Source organism: Mytilus trossulus, chromosome 8 (genome assembly GCF_036588685.1).
Source record: "Mytilus trossulus isolate FHL-02 chromosome 8, PNRI_Mtr1.1.1.hap1, whole genome shotgun sequence".
NCBI lineage: Eukaryota > Metazoa > Mollusca > Bivalvia > Mytilida > Mytilidae > Mytilus > Mytilus trossulus.
Window position 1 is genome coordinate 28,711,873 of NC_086380.1, and position 24,089 is coordinate 28,735,961.

General features: G+C 30.6%; 2 long non-coding RNA genes across 5 annotated transcripts; one reads left to right on the plus strand and one right to left on the minus strand.

The window, feature by feature from the left end:
- Positions 1 to 3,161: 3,161 nt before the first annotated feature.
- On the minus strand, positions 3,162 to 9,593 carry LOC134680771 (uncharacterized). The gene is made up of 4 exons (XR_010100504.1): positions 9,539 to 9,593; positions 8,149 to 8,244; positions 5,762 to 5,964; positions 3,162 to 3,500 (listed from the first exon to the last, which is right to left on the minus strand). It is a non-coding gene; the product is annotated as an uncharacterized LOC134680771 (long non-coding RNA).
- Positions 9,594 to 10,187: 594 nt separating this feature from the next.
- LOC134680770 (uncharacterized) lies at positions 10,188 to 22,023 on the plus strand. 4 transcript variants are annotated; one of them, XR_010100501.1, is made up of 3 exons: positions 10,188 to 10,428; positions 18,871 to 18,962; positions 21,379 to 22,023. It is a non-coding gene; the product is annotated as an uncharacterized LOC134680770 (long non-coding RNA). The 4 variants fall into 4 exon arrangements; XR_010100500.1 differs by lacking the exon at positions 10,188 to 10,428 and adding an exon at positions 13,285 to 13,436; XR_010100503.1 differs by lacking the exon at positions 10,188 to 10,428 and adding an exon at positions 16,075 to 16,125.
- Positions 22,024 to 24,089: the final 2,066 nt, after the last annotated feature.

Here is a 24,089-nt window from a genome sequence, read left to right on the forward strand (position 1 = left end):
AAAATAAGGAATGATCGGAAAATCAAACAATTAAATTCCGATTTTGCCACCATGTTATTTTGATTTTTTTTTGTAATTTGTTTATTTTTGACATAAAGACAGAAAACAATCAAGCAGGATTACACACCTGTACAGTTTTAAGTATGGTATTAAAGATATCATTATATTACATCATTTCTTAATAGCAAAACATAAAACAAAATATAACTATGAAATATTTAAATCACATAGGAAAGAATGTAATGACAACCATTTTATCTATATATTCTTTTAGTGTAGGCGATAAGACATTTACCGTATGTTGTTCTATTCTTGTATATAGTCATTTTATAAAATTTACTGTTTGCAAAATTTTAAATTATTCTAGATAATAGGGATGTTCTGATACCTAACAGAAAACCCTGGCCGTTTTTTTACACAACTTTTGTGCACTTTTGGTCCTTTATGCTGTTCAACTTTGTACTTGTTTTGGCTTTTAAACTTTTGTATCTGGGCGTCACTAGTAAGTCTAATGTGGGCAAAATGCACTTCTAGCGTTTTAAAATTTTAAATCTGTTGCCTTTTGTGAGCTATTATTCGTGTGTATCTTCGTCAATTGTGTTCTCTTATTTATTTGTATTGTAGTCCTGTAATGTTGTGTTGTCATTTTAATGTTATACTAGAACACACCCGTGATATCGCGGGTCCGTGACTGAATTAAAGTATATAACTATGCGCAAGACTTATTTTTGTATTAGTATTGTCATCTGATAAAGTCATGCCGATTATAAGATAGTTATCACAGTTTTCTCTGCTTTGAAATCTTTCTGTTTGAGCCCGTCTAACCGGAATTTATCAATTATTGGTAATATTAATTACGTGGAAAACAAAAGGGCCTGGAGTGGTGTAATTTTTAATCTACACCTTTGTACTATATTAGTTATATATAAGGTGGAATTCTTTGATTCGTCGTTTTTACGTGATGACGGCTGACAAATTGAACCTCGTAATTGTAGTATTATAGATTTCACATGGCCATAAAAGAGGGAGGTTTGGCATGCCACAAAACCATTTCAACCCACCATTTTTTTCTTTAAAAATGTCCTGTACCAAGTCAGGAAAATGGACATTGATATATTATAGCTAGCTTCTGTGTGTGTAACATTTTAACGTTGTGTTTCTGTTGTGTCGTTCGTGTTCTGTTATATTTGAGTGTGAGTTCACATTACTATAAGACGTGTTACGGTACCTTTCTATTCAAAATTAATGTATTTGGTTTTGATGTTATATTTGTTATTCTCATCGGATTTTGTCTAATGTTTAGTCTGTTTCTGTGTGTGTTACATTTAAATGTCGTTGTTACCCTCTTATATTTAATGCGATTCCCTCAGTTTTAGTTTGTTTCTCCGATTTTGTTTTTTGTCTATAGATTTACGAGTTTTGAACAGCGGTATACTACTGTTGCCTTTATTTATCTTGTACAGTATTTCAAATATGCAATACTACCTTTCACCGAATGTTTTCTTTTACAGATATAAATATAAAAGTTTAAAATCAACATTATATGGGTCAAAAACTTCCCCAATATCAAAAATAACATCGTTTGCCTCTATAGGTTTAAGTCTCAATTCACATTTTAATAATAAAACTTGAAGTGCTATCCAAATATGTTTGCTGTATATACATTCCCAAAAAAATTGCAATAAACTTTATTTGGTTTCAGTGCAAAAAGTGCACATTTTTATTTCTGTTAAACCACATTTATAAAGAAAAGAGTTTGTGTATACAATTCTATGTTTCAATCATATCTAATCTACTGTGATCTGAAATTGTTTTCTTCCAGATATCAGGGATGGCACTAACAAGACCATACTATTCAACAAAATTGTTTTAACTGCATACTATGTTTTAAGCTGCTCAAATGTCAGTATGTTTTTTCCATCTGAGATTAGATCGTTTATAAAAACATATACCATCATTACTATAAAAAAAAGTAGCTTTCCACATCTTTTAATGTTAATATTCAGGCAAATTGGTTGACTCAGGATATTATGGGATTGTTCTCATCTTTCACCTTTTCTGGCTTCAATTTAGCCAGATTAAGAAAAATGTCCCTCCAAAAAGGTTTAACATTTTTGCAATATTTCCAAACCCTCTTTTGTCAGGCACAATATTTTATTACCTTCAATATTTTTCTATATAGCTCAATAATAAAACTTTCCATGGGGAAACATTCAAGGGCTCTAGCAATTTATAAAGCCATGACATTTTAAGGGACATAGAAAAACTTTCTATATGAGGGAATTTTAAACCTCCCTCATCATAAATATTTAAAAAAAACATTCCTTTTTATTTTGTCTGGTTTTCCATCCTATGAATTTCTTGTATTTCTTGCATAACCTGAACTGTTGGATTTGGAAGTACTGTCAGATTTTGTACCAAAAGTGGGAGAGCCAAAATTTTATAACAATGGTTTTTATAAATTTCCTGTTTACTAAACTTTGAATTGTTCGAAAAACTAAGGATTTTCTTGTATCATGCATTATTAAACACTGGACACTTTTAATTTGCAAAACACTCATTTGCAAATCCGCCGCCGCCTCAAATAAGAGCTACAGTATCATGTATATAGCCAAAATGTGCGGAATTACATGGGATTCAATAATTTCATTGGTTTTGTACTGTTACTATTATATTTATTTTGCTATTTGATTTATAAAAACATGGGATTTTCAATATCCCATGGGACAGGGCAAAATCCCATGGGATTTACCATTATCCCATGGGATTTTGGTTAAATCCCATGGGATTTTTTTTGGTCCCATGGGATTATTGTAGTCCCATGGGATATTTCTTGTCCCATGGGACAAAAAAAATCCCATGGGACTATAATTATCCCATGGGATTTTAAATATCCCATGGGACAAATTAAAATCCTATGGGATTTTAATTATAAATATATAGATAAAAATATACAGTAATGTGTATGTTACAATATATTCTATTTTGGTAGTAAATTGTTATAAGATGAATCTTTTAAATTGAATATATCTTTTTTTCTTTGAAAATGTTAATTCAACATATTGTTCTATAACTGTTCAAAACTTAACTTTTGAACAACAAAGAAGATATTGTAAGTATCAATATATGTTTATTTATGAATAATAGAATACTTTTTCGAAACACAATTATTTACCATTTGAAATCAGTGAAAAACTCTATTATTGGCTAAACATACTAGTAGCTATTTAAGTAAATGTATTTTTTTCACAATATCCCTCCACACAAAACATTAATAGTTTCTTATCATCAAGCACTGTGTGTTTGTATAGTCCACTTTTTGGTCATTCAGCAAAGAACATTGACATTATTGTGGTTTCAAGATCGTTTGGTATTTTAAAGAACTCTAAATCATTGACTGCTTGATGAAAATAATAACTGATCCAACATTGTCTTTGAATGTATTCTGGTCTTGTTTCTATGTTTTCTTCATTTATTCTAGGTGATGCATTTCAATCCTTCTGAAAAAGAACCAACAAAAATTGAAGTTATTGATTATACAAAATTGTTAGCATTCATGTAGTGTTCTTTAATATGATTTTCAATAAAAATAGTTATGCGGTATGGATTTTACTGATTGTTAAAGGTTGTCCAGTGTCATCATGGTCATCAGTTGCTAACCGCCTACTTCCTTTGGTCTCTGATGGAGAGTTGTCAAATTATCAATATACCACATCTTCTTATTCTAATACTATATAAAAATCAATTATTTTATTCTTCTTTATAACATTTGGGTATTTTCCCAAGCTATATATAAAAAGGTCAATGTTAAAACTTTAGACAATTATGATACCATTCCATTATTCATAAAAATTCGCAATATATTTTACAAAACGCAATTTTACAAAACTCAGACAAAAGAAATAACATTTCCTGAAGCTTTTGAAGTTCTGACAGTTCAACTTTATTTCAATAAAAAAAAAACTAGAACTCTTTGGAATATTGGAAATTATAACATTTCTACAAAAATTTGATATTGTTTTATCCTTATTTTTTGTGTTGTTGGCTTGCTGTCTCATTTTTATATACAGTTATACATACATCAATAATCTTCCTCTTTATTAAAATTAAAAATGAGATATTTTTGATATCCCAAAACATAATAGATCTATTGAATAACTTATTGCCAAGTTCACAAACACCAATGTGATTGATATTAATTTTAAGAATGTATATTAATGTTCCAGACCATATCAGTATTTGGACCGTATGTTTACAGTCTGGAACATATAAGTATACTCTTACAGTCCGACCATATGCATACAGTATGACAGTCAGACCATTTGAGTATACTTGTACTGTCTAGTACCAGATGGACCAAACATGTGTTTTTATTTCAATTTTAACTTAATACAAATTTAACTTTTTGTATTAATCTATTAAAAGGTTTCAGTTATATTGATCTGTAATGTAAATTTGTTTCTAATAAACTTGACCAACTTCTTAAAATTGGGCAGATTGTACGTGTACAGTACAAATACTCATATGTTCTGGAATATAAACACGGTTAACGAGCATTTGACAGGATGTCATGCTAAAATCCCATTAATATAAGTACTAAATTTTGAGTATTTTACATGTAAATCCACAAGTAACTTACTGAAATTCATGACGATCACTCACCAATATTTAAAGAGAATACAATTTAGAGGAAAGACTGGACAGATGAATGCACAAACACTACCATGACTATTAAGGAGGCTCACGGGTATAAGATTTTCAGAAAAAAATTAAACACTTATTTTTCATTACCAGGATTACAAATTTTATCAGTTACATTTAGTAGAATTTTGTTACTTTATCATATGGTACAAAAATAATTCAAAACAAGAATGTGTCCAAAGTACACGAATGCCCCACTCGCACTTTCAGTTTCCATGTTCAATAAACCATGAAATTGGATAAAAAATATAATTAGGCATTGAAATTAGAAAGATAATATCCATGTGTACTAAGTTTCAAGTTGATTGGACTTCAACTTCATTAAAAACTACCTTGACCAAAAACTTTAACCTGAAACATGCACTTTCATTTTCTATGTTCAGTGGACCATGAAATTGGGGTCAAAAGTTTGATTTGGTTTAAAATTTAGAAAGATTATATCATAAGGAACATGTGTACTAAGTTTCAAGTTGATTGGACTTCAACTTCATCAAAAACTACTTTGACCAAAAACTTTAACCTGAAGCGGGACAGACGGACGAACGGATGGATGAACGAACAGACAGACGAACGAACGGACAGAGGGACAAACAGATGCACAGACCAGAAAACATAATGCCCCTCTACTATCGTAGGTTGGGCATAAAAATCAATTCATGTTGGCCCAAGGTGACTTTTAAATTTCTAGATCTCATTGAAAAAGCTTCAAGTTATCTCCCTTTGGTGTAAAAATGCCATTTTTTGGGCATTAAAATTGAAATATCTTTTATAACTCATCGAAGGCAGATTGTGATCGAGAGAACAGTGACCCCATTTTAAGTTTAAGATAAGTTCTTTTTAGATAGAAAAATATAGCGAAATCCTATATTAAATAAAGAAAAATATAGCGAAATCCTATATTAAATAAAGAAAAATATAGCGAAATCCTATATTAAATAAAGAAAAATATAGCGAAATCCTATATTAAATAAAGAAAAATATAGCGAAATCCTATATTAAATAAAAAAAAAATGGTTAAGACCAGCGAGCCCCAAAAAAACAGAACAGAATTAAAACTTACCGAAAACAAGATGTCTTTACATTTATCCTTTGTAGCAGGAAAATTGAAAAGATTTTTTTTTTCTTTCACTGCTGTCCATGATATAAACTTTAAATTCATTCATGCAAAATATGAAAATCTGCAAAAGTAGGACCTTGAACTTTGAAGCTTATCCACATTTTGACTTTTAACTGCATATTTATTCTTTTCATCTTGCTGACAACCTAAACATAAAAAAATGATAAAAACATAATTCTAGATTAACTTTGTCATGTTTGTGTTTTTATTTTTGTTGGTACAAACAATTTTTTCAAACTTAAAACTAAAACATCATCACAAAAAAGAAGGTCATACTAACCTCCAAAATATTAAAGCAAACCAAAATTATTACTTGATTAAGATCTTGTCATAAATTAATAGCATCAATACTCTAATTTTTGAAGACCATATATGACTATTGCATACTTATATTCCTTTGTACAGGAGTATGCATATTAAGATTGAATTCAAGGACTTAAATGTTAAATTAGCATGATTAATTTTAGTTTCTCAGCTCCATGTGTAAATTTTGAGAGAATGTTGCAATACTGTATATTCTGATATTCAGAACTTATTTATGTTATTGTGAGGTTTTTATTAGCAACTGAAAGCTGTATCTCATTCTCATTTTTGATTTATTTATGAGCTGAAGACCAGTGCCGAAATTTTCTCACTGCATTGAAGACACATAGGTGACCTTTGATCGTTGTCTGCTCTTTGGTTGGGTTGTTGTCTCTTTGACAACAACCCAGTTTCAACTTCCCATTTTATAACATGTATGCATATTTTTCTTAATTAAAATAATCAATCACTGAACTTTGTTTATTATCATGATTATTGAAAGTAAGCAAAAATAAATGCACACAAAATTTAACATTGTTATTAAAGGCTTTTTTAAAAATTCAAAACAGTTGTCTACCATATCTACACCATTAATTTCCTTGTTTGATTTATTTCATATTTTAAAGCCTTTATAGCTAGCTAGATAGTATGCCTAGACGGATCCAGTCATTTTAAAAAGAGGGTTCCCAACCCAAGACAGAAGGATGGGGAGGGGGGGTTGTTGTTCCAACTATATTTTCCCATTCAAATGCATTTACTGTCCTAAAAAAAGGGGGGTTCCAAGTTGAACTTTCCACCCTGGAATCCTTCCCCTGGATCTGCCATTGGTATGGCTTTTGCTCATAGTTGAATTCATATTGTTATCTATACCTTACTTGTGCATCATTTGGTCTCTGTTGGGGATAGGCCTACTAAAGAAGGTTCAACTTGCAATATGACAGATTATGAGTCTTTTTCTCCAAATATGTAGATGAAAGACATGCATAATAAAAACCAAAATTATGTTCAAACAAGAAGTAATTGTAACAGGATGTTGTTACAAAATCTCCCAAACAAAGCTTCCATAACTCGCCATTCCTATGGTCCCATATTCATTTGATTTGTTTTGCTGTCTCATACAAGATTATATATGGTTTAGGAGTGGGGATCAGGGATCCAGAAATTTTTCCACCTTACGACTGAGGATCTCAATGGTTTAAAAGTTTTTCAAACATGTGGCGGTGGGGTTGACCCCCATGAACTCTCCCTATATTTCATTTGATATGTTTTATTGTTACATACAAGACTATACATGGTTTAGGATGGGGATCTTGACCGTATACAAGTTTTCAAAAAAGAGCGGGTTGGGTGACCCCCTCAGGACTTCCTTTTATTTCATTTCATTTATTTTTACTGTCCCCTACAAGAATATATTTGGTTTAGGGGTGGGGATCATTGTCACTCACAAGCACATTCATAAATTGAACGGGGTAGGGTAACCCCCCCCCCCTCATTCAATTTAATTTCATTTGATTAGTTTTATTGTCCCATACAAGAATATACATGGTATAGGGGTGGGCATCTGGACTGTTAACATGATAATAACACATTCTCAGATTGAACAGGGTGGGGTGACCCCCAGGGACTTCCCTTTAATTTTAATTGATTTGTTTTATCGTCCCATTCAAGAATATGTATGGTTTAGGGGTGGAGATCTGGACCGTTTACAAAATAATAGCATATTCTCAAATCAGAGGGGCATGGATAACCCCCAGGGACTCACCCTATATTTCATGTGATTTGTTTTATTGTGCCAGCATCATTTCTGTAGACTATGACGTGTGTTTAAATTATCTCTTACAGTTTACAAGTTATATCATGACGTATATATATTCATTTGAAAGTTTTAGTAAATAAAATCCCATTGGGTTCTTTAGTATTTAAAACTCCTCCCTTCTTTCTTACCCCCAATATAAGGGGATAAATAACTTCTAAATATTTTTTTCTAATAAAATAAAGTTGACTACCATCCTTGTGTTCTTGCTTACCTAGTTCACACAAAGGACCTGTAAAGTTTTGTGGACATGCGCAGTAGTCAGGTCCTCTACATGAGCCTCCATTTAAACATTCACTTTTACACACAGCTGAAAAATATAAAGTTTTTATATTACAAAATGTATACTATTTTGGGAATTTCATGTTTTTCGGGAGTGCAGGATCAGGACCCCTCCTTCACTCCCTCTTGGTTGTGAATATATTTTTCCCACAAAAAAGGGGGCCCTGAACTCCTTATCAGGCCCCCCCCTCCTTTCCTCATTTCAATCACCCTGATATAAATTTAGTTTTATCGCTTACAATAGGAATGGTTTAAATGTTTTTATACTATTGACAGAACGTCTAGTGCCTGTGTTACTAATTTGGGAAGCTTTTCAAATTCACAGCATGTCGGTGGCTGTGTTCAAAGGAATTATAGTTATCCCGTACCATTGTAAACTCGTACCAACGTCAACTCGTACCACTTTACAAAAGCTCGTACCATTGCAAACTCGTACCACTGCTAACTCGTACCAACTTATTTAAATGCATTTAAATGGTGTTTTATGATGTATGTAATTTTTACTTTCACTCAATACCTCTCAAGTCTGTAAAATGTATATAATTTGAAAGAACAATGACCAATTTGTAGCTAATGTTCCCTGTCTATAAAAATTTGGATAGAAAATACCGTGGCAGATTTGCTTTGTTGTCTCTTATGAAAAGACTTTTTTAAACTTTTACTGATAATTATTGAATTTAATTTTTAATCATTCCAAAGTAATTTTTCATGAATAAATCCTAGCAGTTAATCAAAATGATTTCCAAAATGAAATTCTTACTTTTTATAAATAGCAAGTTACAATGAAATGTAACCGTTTCCTGTTCCCGAATTTTCCCGCCAAAAAGCACATGGCTTTCAACAATTGTAAACAAAGCATTCAATGTGTGATCATGGATTACAGCATTAATTAATTTAATTTGGATATAGATATTCAACTTAAGGTACAGTTAAAGCAATTTTCTTTCTTTCTTCTGGATTATAACTACTTTGAAAGATCAGCTTAAAAAATAAAGCTTTTTAGAAAAAAAGAAAAAAAAATCGTATTTTTGTCTATAAAATCCAGTATAAAATTCAAGTAATTCAACATTAGTTTTATTAAGTTTACAAAAAATATTCTTAATATTTTATATATTTTTGATGGTACGAGTTTGCAGTGGTACGACTTTCCTGTGTTACGAGTTAACTTTTTTGGTACGAGTTAACATGGTACGAGTTTCCGTTGGTACGAGTTAACTTGCTTCCGTTCAAAGTGCTGGGTTTTCATCACCCTGCTCGTTGTTTGCGGACTAACGATTTAGGCCTGTGGTTGATAATAGTGTGCGTGAATTAATTTTCTATACCTTCTTAATCAATATTTTCAAATACTGACGGCAAGTGTTGCATTGTATCAATGTCTTTTTTGAGACCAACGTGCAATTTACTTGTGCGATCAAGAATGCAGGGGAAAGAAACTTGTCAATTGTGTTTATTTTTAAGCCAAAATAAAATGAGCCGCCGTAAAAATATTAACCTTGAGTAATGATCGGTAATCATAAAACTGATGCAAGAGGCTTTCTGCGTAGTACAGGCTGACTACTTATACGTGTGTTTGTCTCAAAACAACTCGGCAGTATCAAATAACAGTTGAAGTAAGGATCGTCTCGGGGTTGGTGTGGGGGAGGGGGGGTCTTGTTTACTTATTTATCTGTCTTCTTTTATTAGCTATATTTTTAATAACTTACACTTTTTTTTCCATTATTACACTTTTCTATTTTTCTCTTTCTTTCACTATTCTTTATTCCTTTTTTTCTTTGTCCGTTATTCTCTATTCTGTTAATTCACATCTCTTATGTGGACTTTTGGTGGTTTATTTTTTTTTAGTTCTGTATTGTGCGATAAGTCAATTTTTCATGCAGTTTCATGAAATAATGGTTTTATGCATATCAGCCAAGATTGTGCGTGAAATTTAAAAAAAAACAAACTCAACACTTCACGTTATGTGAATTCGATTAAAATAAATGAACATGAGTTTGACAGCTAGACAGACAGTGATCCTTTAACAGGTAAAATTTAATTAATCAATTAACAAATTCTAATCTACTGGCATTCAACACCAAATTACTTACTTGATAAATTTGATTGTATATTGTCAATACCTCAACATCGCGAATACGCCATGCGAGGTGTTGGCTATGTTTGAGACGGGGTCAAAGGTTGTTGATTCGAAACAGAGCAAAAAAACAAAAAACAGGTAAAAAACTAAAGTGTAGAATTTTGTGGTTTAAAATTTAATTTGTAAATTCTCAAAAAAAAGAGTATTCGGTTCAACTGTTAACATATTAGTTCGATACGAAAAAAAGGATAAAAGAGCATCTGGAAAATTTGTGATCAGTAATTATCATTCGAATATATGAAGAGCAATTGGTATAAACCAAAAACTGAACAAGAAAAGTATTAGTAAACAGGCAGAAAAAGTCGTTGAATTAATTATTTTACAATTGTTTCATTATACGAGAGAAAGTTTTAGGCGAATTGTCTTTATTTACAGATAAATGTATGTTAGTTCAGGAAATGATTGATTTTTCTTGCGGCTTCAAATATTTTTTTTATCAATAACTCATACACAAGGAGACATTTTTTTTACTTTTGACAGCATGAACCGCAGTTAATTAGCAAACACAAACTAAAATCGAACAGTTTACAATTAAATTTTATAGAAGGAAAAAGGGGGGGGGGGGGGTTAAACAAATTTTACTATACGCTCACATACTTCTAAAAGGATTTGCATATATAAGCTGTCTATAGATAATGTTATATTATTTGAGAAGTTTAGAAAAAGGAATTTATACAGTTTTATTTTCGACATCTACTGCTAAAAAACAACAGTGATTCTTTTCATAAATTTAATACTTAAGTTTCGACTCAAAATTTCTTTTGGAATTGCTAGATGGCAAACTGTTTAGGAGAAGATTGTATCTAAACTTTGTGTTATTATGGTGACATTGGCGACGAGATTCATTTTATTATAGCAAGGGCTTGTACAAACCCTTGATTTATATAGAATGGGCAATATAAATAGACGAAAGTAGGCAACCCATATAATTAAACGGGGATTTGATCTCCAATCCATACGGGCCACATAATTGTACATCGAATAAGATCTATATTTCTAAACGTTTTTAAATGAAATTTTAAACTTCAATCGAAAATTTCCCAACTATGTGAAGATTTTTTAAATTTCTTATAACGTCTTCAATTATTACATACGAAATAAAAAATATTTAGCATATTCATATTTTTATAATTTTTTCGAAGGAAACTTTTTCTGGCAAAGTTTACTTCTATGTGTTTATAATCATCACCAGAGACACATTATGTCATCTCCACTCAGTCCTAATGGTTCAAGACCAATTAACCAAACTCACATGATGATTGGTATTGAATATGATCATCGGTCATCCGTGAAGAGGTGACGTATCCCAAATAACGGCGTATACCGATAGATAGATTGATACTTAATTTATTAATTAACGGATCTCGCCATCGAAATTTCATCAAGGGGTTAATTGAAGCAATGATGGACTTTATAAAACTAGATTCAGATTCAATATTTAATAAAGTCTCACCACACACAATTATATATATTTACACAATTAAACTATGTACATGTACTAATTACGAAAACGTTTGGTGTAAAAATAATCGATATATAAAATGTCTATTCCTGCCTAAAATATATTTGCAGGTTTTGGCATTTTTGTAAATAAAATTAAGGTTAACGTTGGCATCCCAATGCAAAAAACAGCCGATTCAAACTTAAATAACTTCTTTCAAGATGGTTTGATTTTATCAGAGACATATAATACATGTATTATAAGTCTCGATACATGTATTGTATGTCTCTGATTTTATCCAAATTTTTTTTTTTCAAGATTATTAAATGAGTTATCAACCGAATGTATACCCTCAACGCTCACTAAAACGTATATAGATACATTTCCTAAGTGACATTTTATGTCCTGCGTGCACCAGGAGATCCTGAATGGTTTTTAGACGTTCCATTAATTGTTAAAAATTAATTTGTTCTTAATTTTGTTCATAATAGGTATACATTTTGTACATATCTTTGAGTATCAGACCAAATGATTTCCCTATTAGGCTAGCAGAGGCGGATTTAGTTTTTTTCCAGCCCCCCCCCCCCCCCTCCCCCCTAATCTTTGGGGAAAAATGGTAGATTAAATAGGAAATCACTGAAGCATGACTGGAAGTTAATGGGTCCCCATTTATCTGGATAAACACTGCATGCTTCTTTCTGGTTATCTTAAGTCCTAGTGTGAAATAAAGCCAATGGGAATAGGTTTTTTTTTTTAAAACACATCTGCATACATGTATACGTTTTCTCAAGGGTTGGTTCGTGCAATATTGAATTTATGTTTTCTAAATGCGCAGTTACTAAAGTTTATATTTGCTGCTTTTCTTCTTTATTTCATATGATTTTTTGAAAAAAAATGTGTGTTAAAATTGGGAATGGACACAGATACATTTAACAAAAGAAATTTTGTGTAATGTCATCAACCTGTATTACACGTAGACAGGATGTTCTCTAGAAAACTATACGTTATACACCCGAGGGCACACGCACTGTGGGAGGTAATGGAAAATTACTGAATGTTATAATTACCTGTAATCAGCATTTCAACAAATCAGTTGACTGACCATGTCATTACAGTTCAAAAAGATTTCCTCAAATCAAAATGGATTATTTATTTTATATTTAAAATTTAAAACTTTAAAAAGTACACTTTACATAATTAATTATGAAAAAAAAAATAGAAGAATTTAAAATAGTATTTTAACAAAGATTAAGATATTATTTTACAAAGATCCTAAAAAAATATCCAAACAAACGTTGATTCAAACGTTATGAACCTACGCAGTTTTATATTATAAGACTGACAGTCACACACACAAGTTTGCTTACTCAGTGTATTGGGCCAGGGTGCTGAGTGAGGTGCTGGAACTTAAAATGCATGTATCATTACGTTACAGTTCTGTTAGGATTTAACTGCCATTTTACAGGGACTTTCTATTCTTATTGTTAACAGTTTTATTTAGTATAGACTGTTCCTGATTGAGAATAATATTCTCTGCTCAGTCCAACTGGTGCATACTTAGCATTTGATTCACATATTTCGAATTCGTAGCAGTAAAAACACAAATTAATGTATTTAACAACTTTATTCTGATTTCAGGAGCACAGTAAGTATTAGTCGTAAATAACTTAGATATTTATGTGGAAGTTTACTCAGTCTGCTGCTCGAGCTCTGCTAATCGATGGTCCAGTATTTCAATTGTATATTCATTCGTGAGGTCGACCTCGTCATTTTTTTTATATTCACGCAAAGCACAGTCGCGTGAAGATTTGGTAATTAAAGTGAAAAATGGGGGGAATAAAATATTTTTAGTAGCATTATTATTAATTCCTCAGGCGACTTTGTGCTCAATTTTAAAAGAGGTTCTCCTGGCTTTGGAAAATCTTATCTGATTCAGGAGCAAATCACCGGTTACACTCCCCTATCACCAGTGATTCCTTGTTTTTAGCTGACACTCTGAAACAGGTACTGTGTAAGTGTTGACTCTCAATGAGAGACATTGGTGAAGATTATCCCCACTTAATTACAGGTGGCGCTGTTGTAGATCAGGTCCAACATCTGTTTGTATGATAAGAAGTCAGCATGCATTCATTGACACATGATACACAAATATGTATATGTTGATAATTCAGCCTTAATTATTATTTGATTCATTTGTATTATATTGTTTATTTTAATCACTATTAATAAATTAATGATAAATGTGTCAAATGTTGGATACATTGCCTAAACAAAAAACAAAAAAAACTAAAGGAGTGTATGTGTATTATCATGCAGTGGAAGAAAAATGAGAGATTTTTTTCACATAATTACAATTAAAGACTATTATTTCTTTCTTTATTAATAACTAAAAATGGAATTTAAAAGAGTTGTTAGATACATAGGTACATGTATAGGAAGATGTGGTATGAGTGCCAATGAGACAACTCTCCCATCTAAGTAACAATTTATAAAAGTAAACCATTATGTACATGTTTGTATTTATGACTATTTTATAATAATTCAATTTTTTACACAAATATATAAATTAAGCATGTTTTTTTTATTTGTTTAAATCTTAAAATAATTTTCACTAATTAAACTGAAAGAAATCTTTATATTTATATATATGACAGCTTTAAAACAAAACCCAGCTTTCAATTCTGAACTTGATGGTTTTTTTTCATGAAGACACTTTTTAAATTTTCAAATGAGAATCAAATGACAGAAATCAGAATTTTGTAAAAGACTTTGCACATATTTTACATCAATATCAAACGAGATATAGCTGGAACCAATAGCGTTAAATACTCTTCAATACAGCTGAGCAATTTAACAACAATAGATTTCTTAAATACCAGTGACTAGGAACCAAAAATCATTTAAATGACTATTTTTTTGCCAAAGTAAAGTGGGTTATCAAAATGAAAAGAGCTAGAAATCACCTACAAAATGTTTACATAAAGAAATACCTCAACAATTTTTATAGAGTATCAGTGCGGTTGTGTTGCAGGTTACATAATACAGGCCTAACAGTTCATTGTAAACATGTCTCTGTAGTTTACTTTGCCATGACAGTTTTCCTCTTTTTATAGTTGAGTCAGTCATAAAGCAAAAATAAAACCATTAAATTTGGAATATGTGTGTCAAAGTCACTTCTTTTTCTTGGTTCTTCATCAGGTGGCTTACAGTTTAAGCATTCAAATGTCCATATACATCCCGAAATAAACTGATCACACTAGATCTGTTGCCATGTCTAATGTCATTTGGGAGAAAATTAGTGTTGGGCCAACAAACATGACTACACAGGCAATTTTTTCCAACGTGATTTTAATATGAGAATCACGTGATATTCACGTTGTCCACACCACGTTTATCCCGTTGATACACACGTGTGACAAACGTTATTCTCACGTGATGAGCACAAACGTGAAACACACGTTGGAAAAAATTGCCTGTGTATCACTTTCAAATATCTTTTCAAAAGTATTTTAAAATTCAAAGCTGAAATGAAAGAACTACTTATTATAAAAAAAAATTCAAACCGATAGTTCATAAAATCAAAAATTGTTAATTTAATTATATTTATTAATTATAAATTAATTTTAATGAATATTTCACTTCAGTTTTCATTGTAAAAACTTTTAACTGATGCATGATCACTCTGCAAAAAAAAAAATCACAGCAAACTAAGCTGTTTTTGCTAGCTGTCCATTCTATTTGTCCTATAATAGATGCATTTAAGCATTACAGTTGTGTAATTTATCCTTTTTCTGCTGATATTTTCATTAAAAAATATAATGCACATTGATAATAAAAATGAAAAATTATAAATAGCATAATAAGTATTAAAAAAAATCATGAATTAGTAGAAGAAAATATCCCCTCATAAATTATACATGTAATATAGGACTATTAATTCTATGTGCTTAATTTTCATATTTTTTACTTTTTGTTGACTATTTGTCCATTTTTTATTTTAAATCCCCATCTATTAAAAACATATGACCACCTCTACAAGACACATCCAGATAAAAGACATTTATTAATAAAATCTTATTGTAATTTGTATACAAATATAAACAATGTAATTCTCAATAGGATATAGATAAGAGATGCTGTGTGTTGGACCTGATCTACAGCACTGCCACCTGTGTTATCATTAAAGGGGAATAATTGACCAATGTTCCTCATTAATCTGCATGATTAATAACAGATATCGACTCGTTATCCGTACTACTACAAAAACAAATATTCAGTTCACTGATTTAGAAGGAAGGTAAACACGGAAGAAAGTCACAGGATAAAAAGACACAGTAAATAAAGTCACAAATTTGATAGGACAAATAGTTCGTCCTATAATATATGACCTCGGGGGCATTATTTTTTATTTCTATTTACTGTTCTGATATATTTATTTTTAATATCAATATGCACCTCGCATTCAGAAAAAATTAAAAAAAATAAAATATCTGTATATATAAATGTATAAAAACCACAGTCACTTGTTTCTGTCAATATGGGGTTTAGGCAGCAACCATTTGATTTTCTGGGGGGGGGGGGGGGGGGGGGGGCTATGGATTTTTTCTCTGGACAAACTTTTTTCTTTGCCTTAGGTGAAAGACTATCGAAGATTATCTTTTTTTTAGCGACAAGTTGAAAACAACTTTTTATTAACATTTCAAAGTGCCTGTGATAAAAACGTTAAAAATTGAAGAAGAATGCGAAGTCATATCTTATATTACTTTTTCCCTGTTTAATTCATTAAAATGTCTATGTCTTACCCCCTTGACTACGGTCATAGGGAAATACCCCCAAAATGGTACCCCAAGAGGGAAATTCCAAACACTTTTTTTTAACAATATTTGTTACACTTTTTTTTTTTTTTTTAGTGATTTCATGATTTCAGTATAAAAACAATATACATGTATTGTATTTAAATATGAAATTTATTTGTATTCGTCACAAAACAGGAGAAATGCTTGATAGAACCTTACTATACAAATCCATGATAAAACAAAAGGTGGGATATGACAACTTTCCACAAGTGACCAAATGAAACAGAAACTAACAACTCAATGTCACTGTACAGCCTTCAACAATGAACAAATCCCATACTGCATAGTCAGCTATAAAAGGTCCAGAAATGACAATGTAAAACAATTCAAACAAGAAAACTAATGTTTATTTATGTACAAAACTTATGATAGATGGAAAAACAGATATGTTACACATAAACAAATGACAATCACTGAATTATAGGCTTCTGATTTGGAACAGGTGTAAAGCAAAATTATATCTGGGTGAAATTTGATCCAGAGGAAAAAATGTCACAGTAGTTGTTGTTATTTTTTTATCCGGAGGAGAATATTTTCCTGGGATATTTTTTCCTTTGCCGTGAAATTCTATCTGAGTAGTTAACCTATTGAATAGTCCTTAGCAAAAACTTATCCTTTACAAACACTATGAAATAATAAAAGTGTATTTGAATTAAACCTCTATTGTAAACTAAAATGTATTATAATGGGATTCATTTCACAAATTATCATTGAAAAAAAATCCTGAAATATTCAAGTAAATATCATTCTTTTAAAAAGAAAATTATCATTAAACCATAGATGGGTATTACATCTATGATTAAACATAAGAAAGAAAACCAGAAATAATTTCAAAGATCGTAATTGTGAAATAATATCATGATTAAATAAGGTAAGCGAAATACATGTAAAAGTGAGAACTTTGTTTTCAGATCTCAGTACAATTATAAATTAAAAGGTAAAGGAATATAGTTGCATTACTACTGTTTAACAGTAATTGAAGAAGTTGATTATGATAATATTTTTTTAACTATATAAATAGTTTTGTCTGGTGAAAAAGATGTAGTTGCATATGGAAATCAGATAAATTATAGCATAACAATATATTGGAACAAAAGCAATTTTAACAGCTGGATAGTATTTACCTGTTAAATTTTATCTGGCTTATTAAAAAATTATGTTGTAAGTCATCTTTTTATATGAATGAATATACAAAAAATAAGATTCAAGGACAAAATTTCACTATGAAATAGATTCAGGAATATTATTATATTAATGTCTTTAAAATATAAATTGCTCATAATTACCTCCCTTTGATAAATTATGCAAATTTGTTCTACCTTTGTGAAACATTTTATAGTTATAGTCAGGTATTTATTGATTGTGAGTATAAACTTACTTACTAGTTAATGGGACTATATTTCACAAGGTTCTGTGAAATATTGTACGGCAAATATATACCGATACATACTATCCGCATAACACAGATAGATTTTCACTCCTCTGGAAAAAATCTACCTGTGAAATACCATGCCTGGAAAAATATTACCGGGACAAATTATCCCCAGGATAAAATATCTCAGAGGAAGAAATAAACCGTTACACAGGCACATACATAAACAAATGTGGCAGGGTATAAGGAACTATGAAAATGTTTAGTTTTTGTGGTTTGGTCCTTTTTCCGGATACTGTAAGCAATAATGCTCCTTGATTTAGTGAATGGAATGATTGTAGGATGCACATGTCTGTCTGCCATATTTTATATGACCTTGACCTCATTTTTATGGTTCATTAGTCAATGTAACACTGCATTGTTTTGTCATTTTATCATATGCTTAAAGTAACAGGTACTAGTTGATTATATCTGGTGGATATGTAACAATTTTAAGATGTGAATGTCTGTCTGGCAGATTCATATAACCATGACCACATTGTATGGTTCTTAGGTCAATGCTAAGTTTTCTTGGTTTTGTCATTTTATCAGATATTATAAGCATGGGTCTACTTCATGTTGTATGGAATGACTGCAAGGTGTCATATAAAAATAGGAAGATGTCTGTCTGCCAAGGTTAATTTTACTGTGACCTCATTTTCATAGAATAATGATAATTTTAAACGGCAAGAATAATGAGCAATGTCAACTTTATATACAAATGAGGCATCATTTTCAGTTGCTTACTAGTTATGTAATACATGTAGTAGTTATTTTTGTCATTAAAATTAAGATAATCTTTACCCCTTTAGGTGTAGGGCAAGAACATTAAAGATAAAGGGAAACTACAAACAGAAGAAGTTATCAACAAAAATAGATTTACAGAGGTCAACAAGTCTAAATGGTAAGTCCACTGTTAATAAAGTTTTTGACCTTGAACAATGATTGAATATTTATTAAAATAAGATGTGGTATGATAAATGACATTAGAGAAAACTATCCATCAGAGTTCAATTTAGAGGATGTAAGCATTGTACTTAATTATTAGAGGCCAATGATGGCCTGTAATTAATACAAAAAAACCATACCCTATACATAATATAGTATTCTATAAAAGACAACACTAACACAATTTAAAACAAAGCAACAATTCAAACTTAAATAAACCATACAAATTTTTAAAAACAAAAAATTATAAAAAACCAAAATGACATATATGAAACAACATCAACCACTGAACTATGTACAAGCTCCTGATATTAGACAGGCATAATATTTCTGGGTTGATATAAAAATAAGAGGCAGTCTGATATCCAATTAGACTTTTCTCCAATAGGGTTCAAATGACATTTAAGGAGGCTCTTGGGTATATAAAAAAGAAGATGTGGTATGATTGCCAATGAGACAACTATCCACAAAAGACCAAAATGACACAAACATTAACAATTATTGGTGACAGGTCACCGTACGGCCTTCAACAATGAGCAAAGCCCATACTGCATATAGTCAGCTATAAAAGGCCTCGATAAGACAATGTAAAACAATCAAGCGAGAAAACTAACGGCCTTATTTATGTAAAAAAAATGAACAAAAAACAAATATGTAACACATAAACAAAATTACAGGCTCCTGACTTGGGACAGTTTTTTTTTTCATAACTTAACTTTATTTATTATATAAGTTGTTAATTTATCATATGGTACAAAAATCATTCAGATGACTTTCAAAATGTATATTCCTTTGTATCATCAGGGTTTCCGCTGGCGGTCGCCATTTTCGCAATTTGCGAAAAAATAATAATTGTGGCGATTAAAATTCGTCATTGGCGAAAGAATTTGGCGAAAGAAATATATATAACGATTTATTTCAGCCATCATATTTATTTACTTTTTTCGGGTTTCTCTGACTTTTCCGATCAGACAATACTCGGAATTCACCTTGAACTCGTTAAGATTTTGACAGAAAATCAATAATCAGCTGATTGCATTCATAGCTATCGACATCAAAGGACGAATTAATAAAGGTGTTGATTGTATGATGTGACAAAATGATATGATTAAATGGCTTCTGTCACATGTCACAAAAGGGATTTATTGACCACTTTGCGACGCACATGTTTGAAGCAAAATTTTTACGCTTCCTCTCCTTCTTTTAATGATAGTGCAGAAAAGAAAATTGTTGTTATGACGAAAAATTTCCAAAAGCAAGAAAGGTCTCTGATTTAAAACTTTATCATTTAACTTTCATGTGGATCATTGATTTGAGTGGGTACTTCAAAGTCGTTTCAGTTACACACTTGTTTCAAAGCATATAGTTTTATTTATGTACGATGGTCTAGAAAAGAAAACTGTCGTTATGAAGAAATCTATTCAAAAGGTTGGCATGAGAGAAACCCTTCAATGTAATGACTACACCTTACTCAAGGGATCAATTCCAAGTGATAAGATGCATCGTTTTGTTGTAAAAACACTTCTTATTTAGGGGGGGGGGGGGCTGGAAAAAAGGAAAATTTTAAATGAAAAATATATTTGTGTTACTTGGCGAAAAAAATAATAAAGTGGCGAAAAATATATTGTTTTGGCGAAAGAGGTGGCGAAAAAAATAATTGACCCAGGGGAAACCCTGGTATCATTGAAACTCAAAATTATCTCCCTTTGGTGCCAAAATGCCATTTTTCAGCATTAGAATTGTAATATCTTTTTTAACTCATCTGTGACCTTAAGTTTTTATTATCATTTTCAAATAAACCGTTCTTAAACTAAACTATTATAAAATTTAAGCCATTTCCATAATTTAGTTCTTTTTTCATTTCGATGTAACCTCTATTTCTCCTATTAGTTCAACAGAAAAAAAAGTACCTTTACAAAAATGTATGCTTCTTTCTAAGGGGCATTGTAATCGTAAATAAATGGTGACCCTATTTTTTTCTTTTCTTTTTCTTTGAAATATTTGATAAAGTTCATTTATAGAAAAATATAGCGAAATCCTATAAAAATGATTTAGACCCGTAAGCCCATTAATTTAACAAAAATTAAACTTATATACAAACTTTATACCCGACAGTGGTTTTAATAACAGCACACAACATTTGAACAAATTGTAGACATTTGTTGCAATGGGGTTATCTTAAAAGTCTGCACCAAGGAACCAAACACAACGGTAATATGTAAATCATAGACACAAAGCACTAAAATAAGAGTCCTAACAATGAATATTCAAATGAAAGTTTATCGAAATGTTCGAAATGTTCGTAAACATGATAAAATAGCTATTTTATTGCTGCTCTTCACTGATAATTTTTGAATTTTGTGTATTTGTAGGTCAGACATCTTGATTTTCATGGTCATCATTCAACAGATCAATACTGAACAGAAAACTTAAAGTTGATATTTTTCTCCATAGTGCGACTTTTTTTATGAATTTGAAATGGAACATGTTTTTTCCTTCATTTATAAGAAAGAGGAAATTTCAACATAACGACTAAACAAAAAGATTGAGTCATATCATCACAATCATAGTCTAGATGCACAAGAACTTGATCACGGAAATGCAACAATGTACGGAATTATCAATTGGAAGAAGGACTGAATGAAAAAAATTTAAGTTTGTTGTTGTCCAAATAAACTTGCTTTTCATTTGAATTGCTCCATCCAATAAAGATGTATAGAGAAAGATCTTTGAAGAACAGATTGAAAAAATGTTTTGTCTAAGAATTGCAGGAATATTCTGGTGGATGAAATAGTTTTACTGTTTATTGACTTAATTCTTATGTAGCATGTATAGTGGACTGAATAATTGTACATAGCAAGCAATGAAAAAAGAAAACTACAACTTTAACAGAAAAAGTGTTTGTATTATAAATTTGCAAATATACCCATAATATTATGTATAAGGTATATAATTCAAATTGTTTGCATATTCATGTATTGCAATGAAACTATACATGCTATAACAAAGAAAAGTTCTATTTTTGTCGAGCCTTCAACTTTAGTCGAAAAAGCGAGACTAAGCGATCCTACATTCCGTCGGCGTCGGCGTCGTCGGCGGCGTCAACAAATATTCACTCTGTGGTTAAAGTTTTTGAAATTTTAATAACTTTCTTAAACCATACTGGATTTCTACCAAACTTTGACAGAAGCTTGTTTATGATCATAAGATAGTATCCAGAAGTAAATTTTGTAAAAATAAAATTCCATTTTTTCCGTATTTTACTATAAATGGACTTAGTTTTTTCTGCGGGGAAACAAAACATTCACTCTGTGGTTAAAGTTTTTAGAATTTTAATAACTTTCTCCAACTATCCTTGGTTTGTACCAAACTTGGACAGAAGCTTGTTTATGATCATAAGATAATATCCAGAAGTAAATTTTGTAAAAATAAAATTTCATTTTTTCCGTATTTTACTTATAAATGAACTTAGATTTTTCTGCAGGGAAACATTACATTCATTCTGTGGTTAAAGTTTTTAGAAATTTAATAACTTTCTTAAACTATCCTGGGTTTGTACCAAACTTGGACAGAAGCTTGTTTATGATCATAATATAGTATCCAGAAGTAAATTTTGTAAATAAATAAATTTTTTTCTTCATATTTTACTTTTAAATGGACTTAGTTTTTCTGCGGGGAACCATTACATTCACTCTGTGGTTGAAGTTTTTAAAATTTTAATAACTTTCTTAAACTATCCTGGGTTTGTACCAAACTTGGACAGAAGCTTATTTATGATCATAAGATTGTATCCAGAAGTAAAGTTTGTAAAAAGATTATTTTTTTCTGTAATTTACTTTTAAATGGACTTAGATTTTCTTACAATCATAAAATAGTAACAAGAGGAATATTTTTATTGATGTTTTTCCTCATTGTTGTTGAGCCTGCGATTTACAGCAAAAATAGGCGAGACACTGGGTTCCGCGGAACCCTTACAATTTTTTTGAAATAAAATAAAAAGACAAAGATTTCAAAACAACATTTTTTTCATTTATTTAGACATGTCATCATTTTGTTTTACTTAAAGGAATTTACTCTTTGACCATATATATATTATTATATATTCAAAAATAAGAATAATCTTTATTGTCATACAAACAAATAAAAAACATGTTTGTAACAAAATGAAAAAAATAAATATATATATAAAATATAAAAATACTTGTATACATTTAAAACTATTTACTACCAAACAGCATTCATTGTAACATACACATTACTGTATAATTATGTCTATATATTTATAATTTGAATCCCATAGGATTTTATTTTGTCCCATGGGATATTAAAAATCCCATGGGATAAATATAATCCCATGGGATTTTTTTTGTCCCATGGGACAAGAAATATCCCATGGGACAACAATTATCCCATGGGACCAAAAAAAATCCCATGGGATTTAACCAAAATCCCATGGGATAATGGTAAATCCCATGGGATTTTGCCCTGTCCCATGGGATATTGAAAATCCCATGTATTTATAAATCAAATAGCAAAATAAATATAATAGAAACAGTACAAAACCAATGAAATTATTGAATCCCATGTAATTCCGCACATTTTGGTTATATACATGATACTGTAGCTCTTGTTTGAGGCGGCGGCGGATTTGCAAATGAGTGTTTTGCAAATTAAAAGTGTCCAGTGTATGATAAATTACCTTAGCCGTATTTGGTACACTTTTTTGAAATTGTTGGATCATCAATGCTCTTCAACTTTTTACTTGTTTGGCTTTATAAATATTTTGATATGAGCGTCACTGATGAGTCTTATGTAGACAAAACGCGCGTCTGGCATACTAAACTTTATAATCCTGGTACCTTTGATAATTAGTTGCCAATATATGTCAAGTTTTTGTACGACCATAAAGTGAGAAGGCTTTTCATGCTTTTAATTTTTTTCTGAATAGTTTTCTAAAGTTTTATCCTCATTTAAGGGATATTTAACGAATTCCATACAGTTTAAACTTTCCTGATGTTTTCCAAGATAATTTCTTATTTGGTAACAGTTTTGCATTACTGCCTAATCTTGTGATAACCCATAT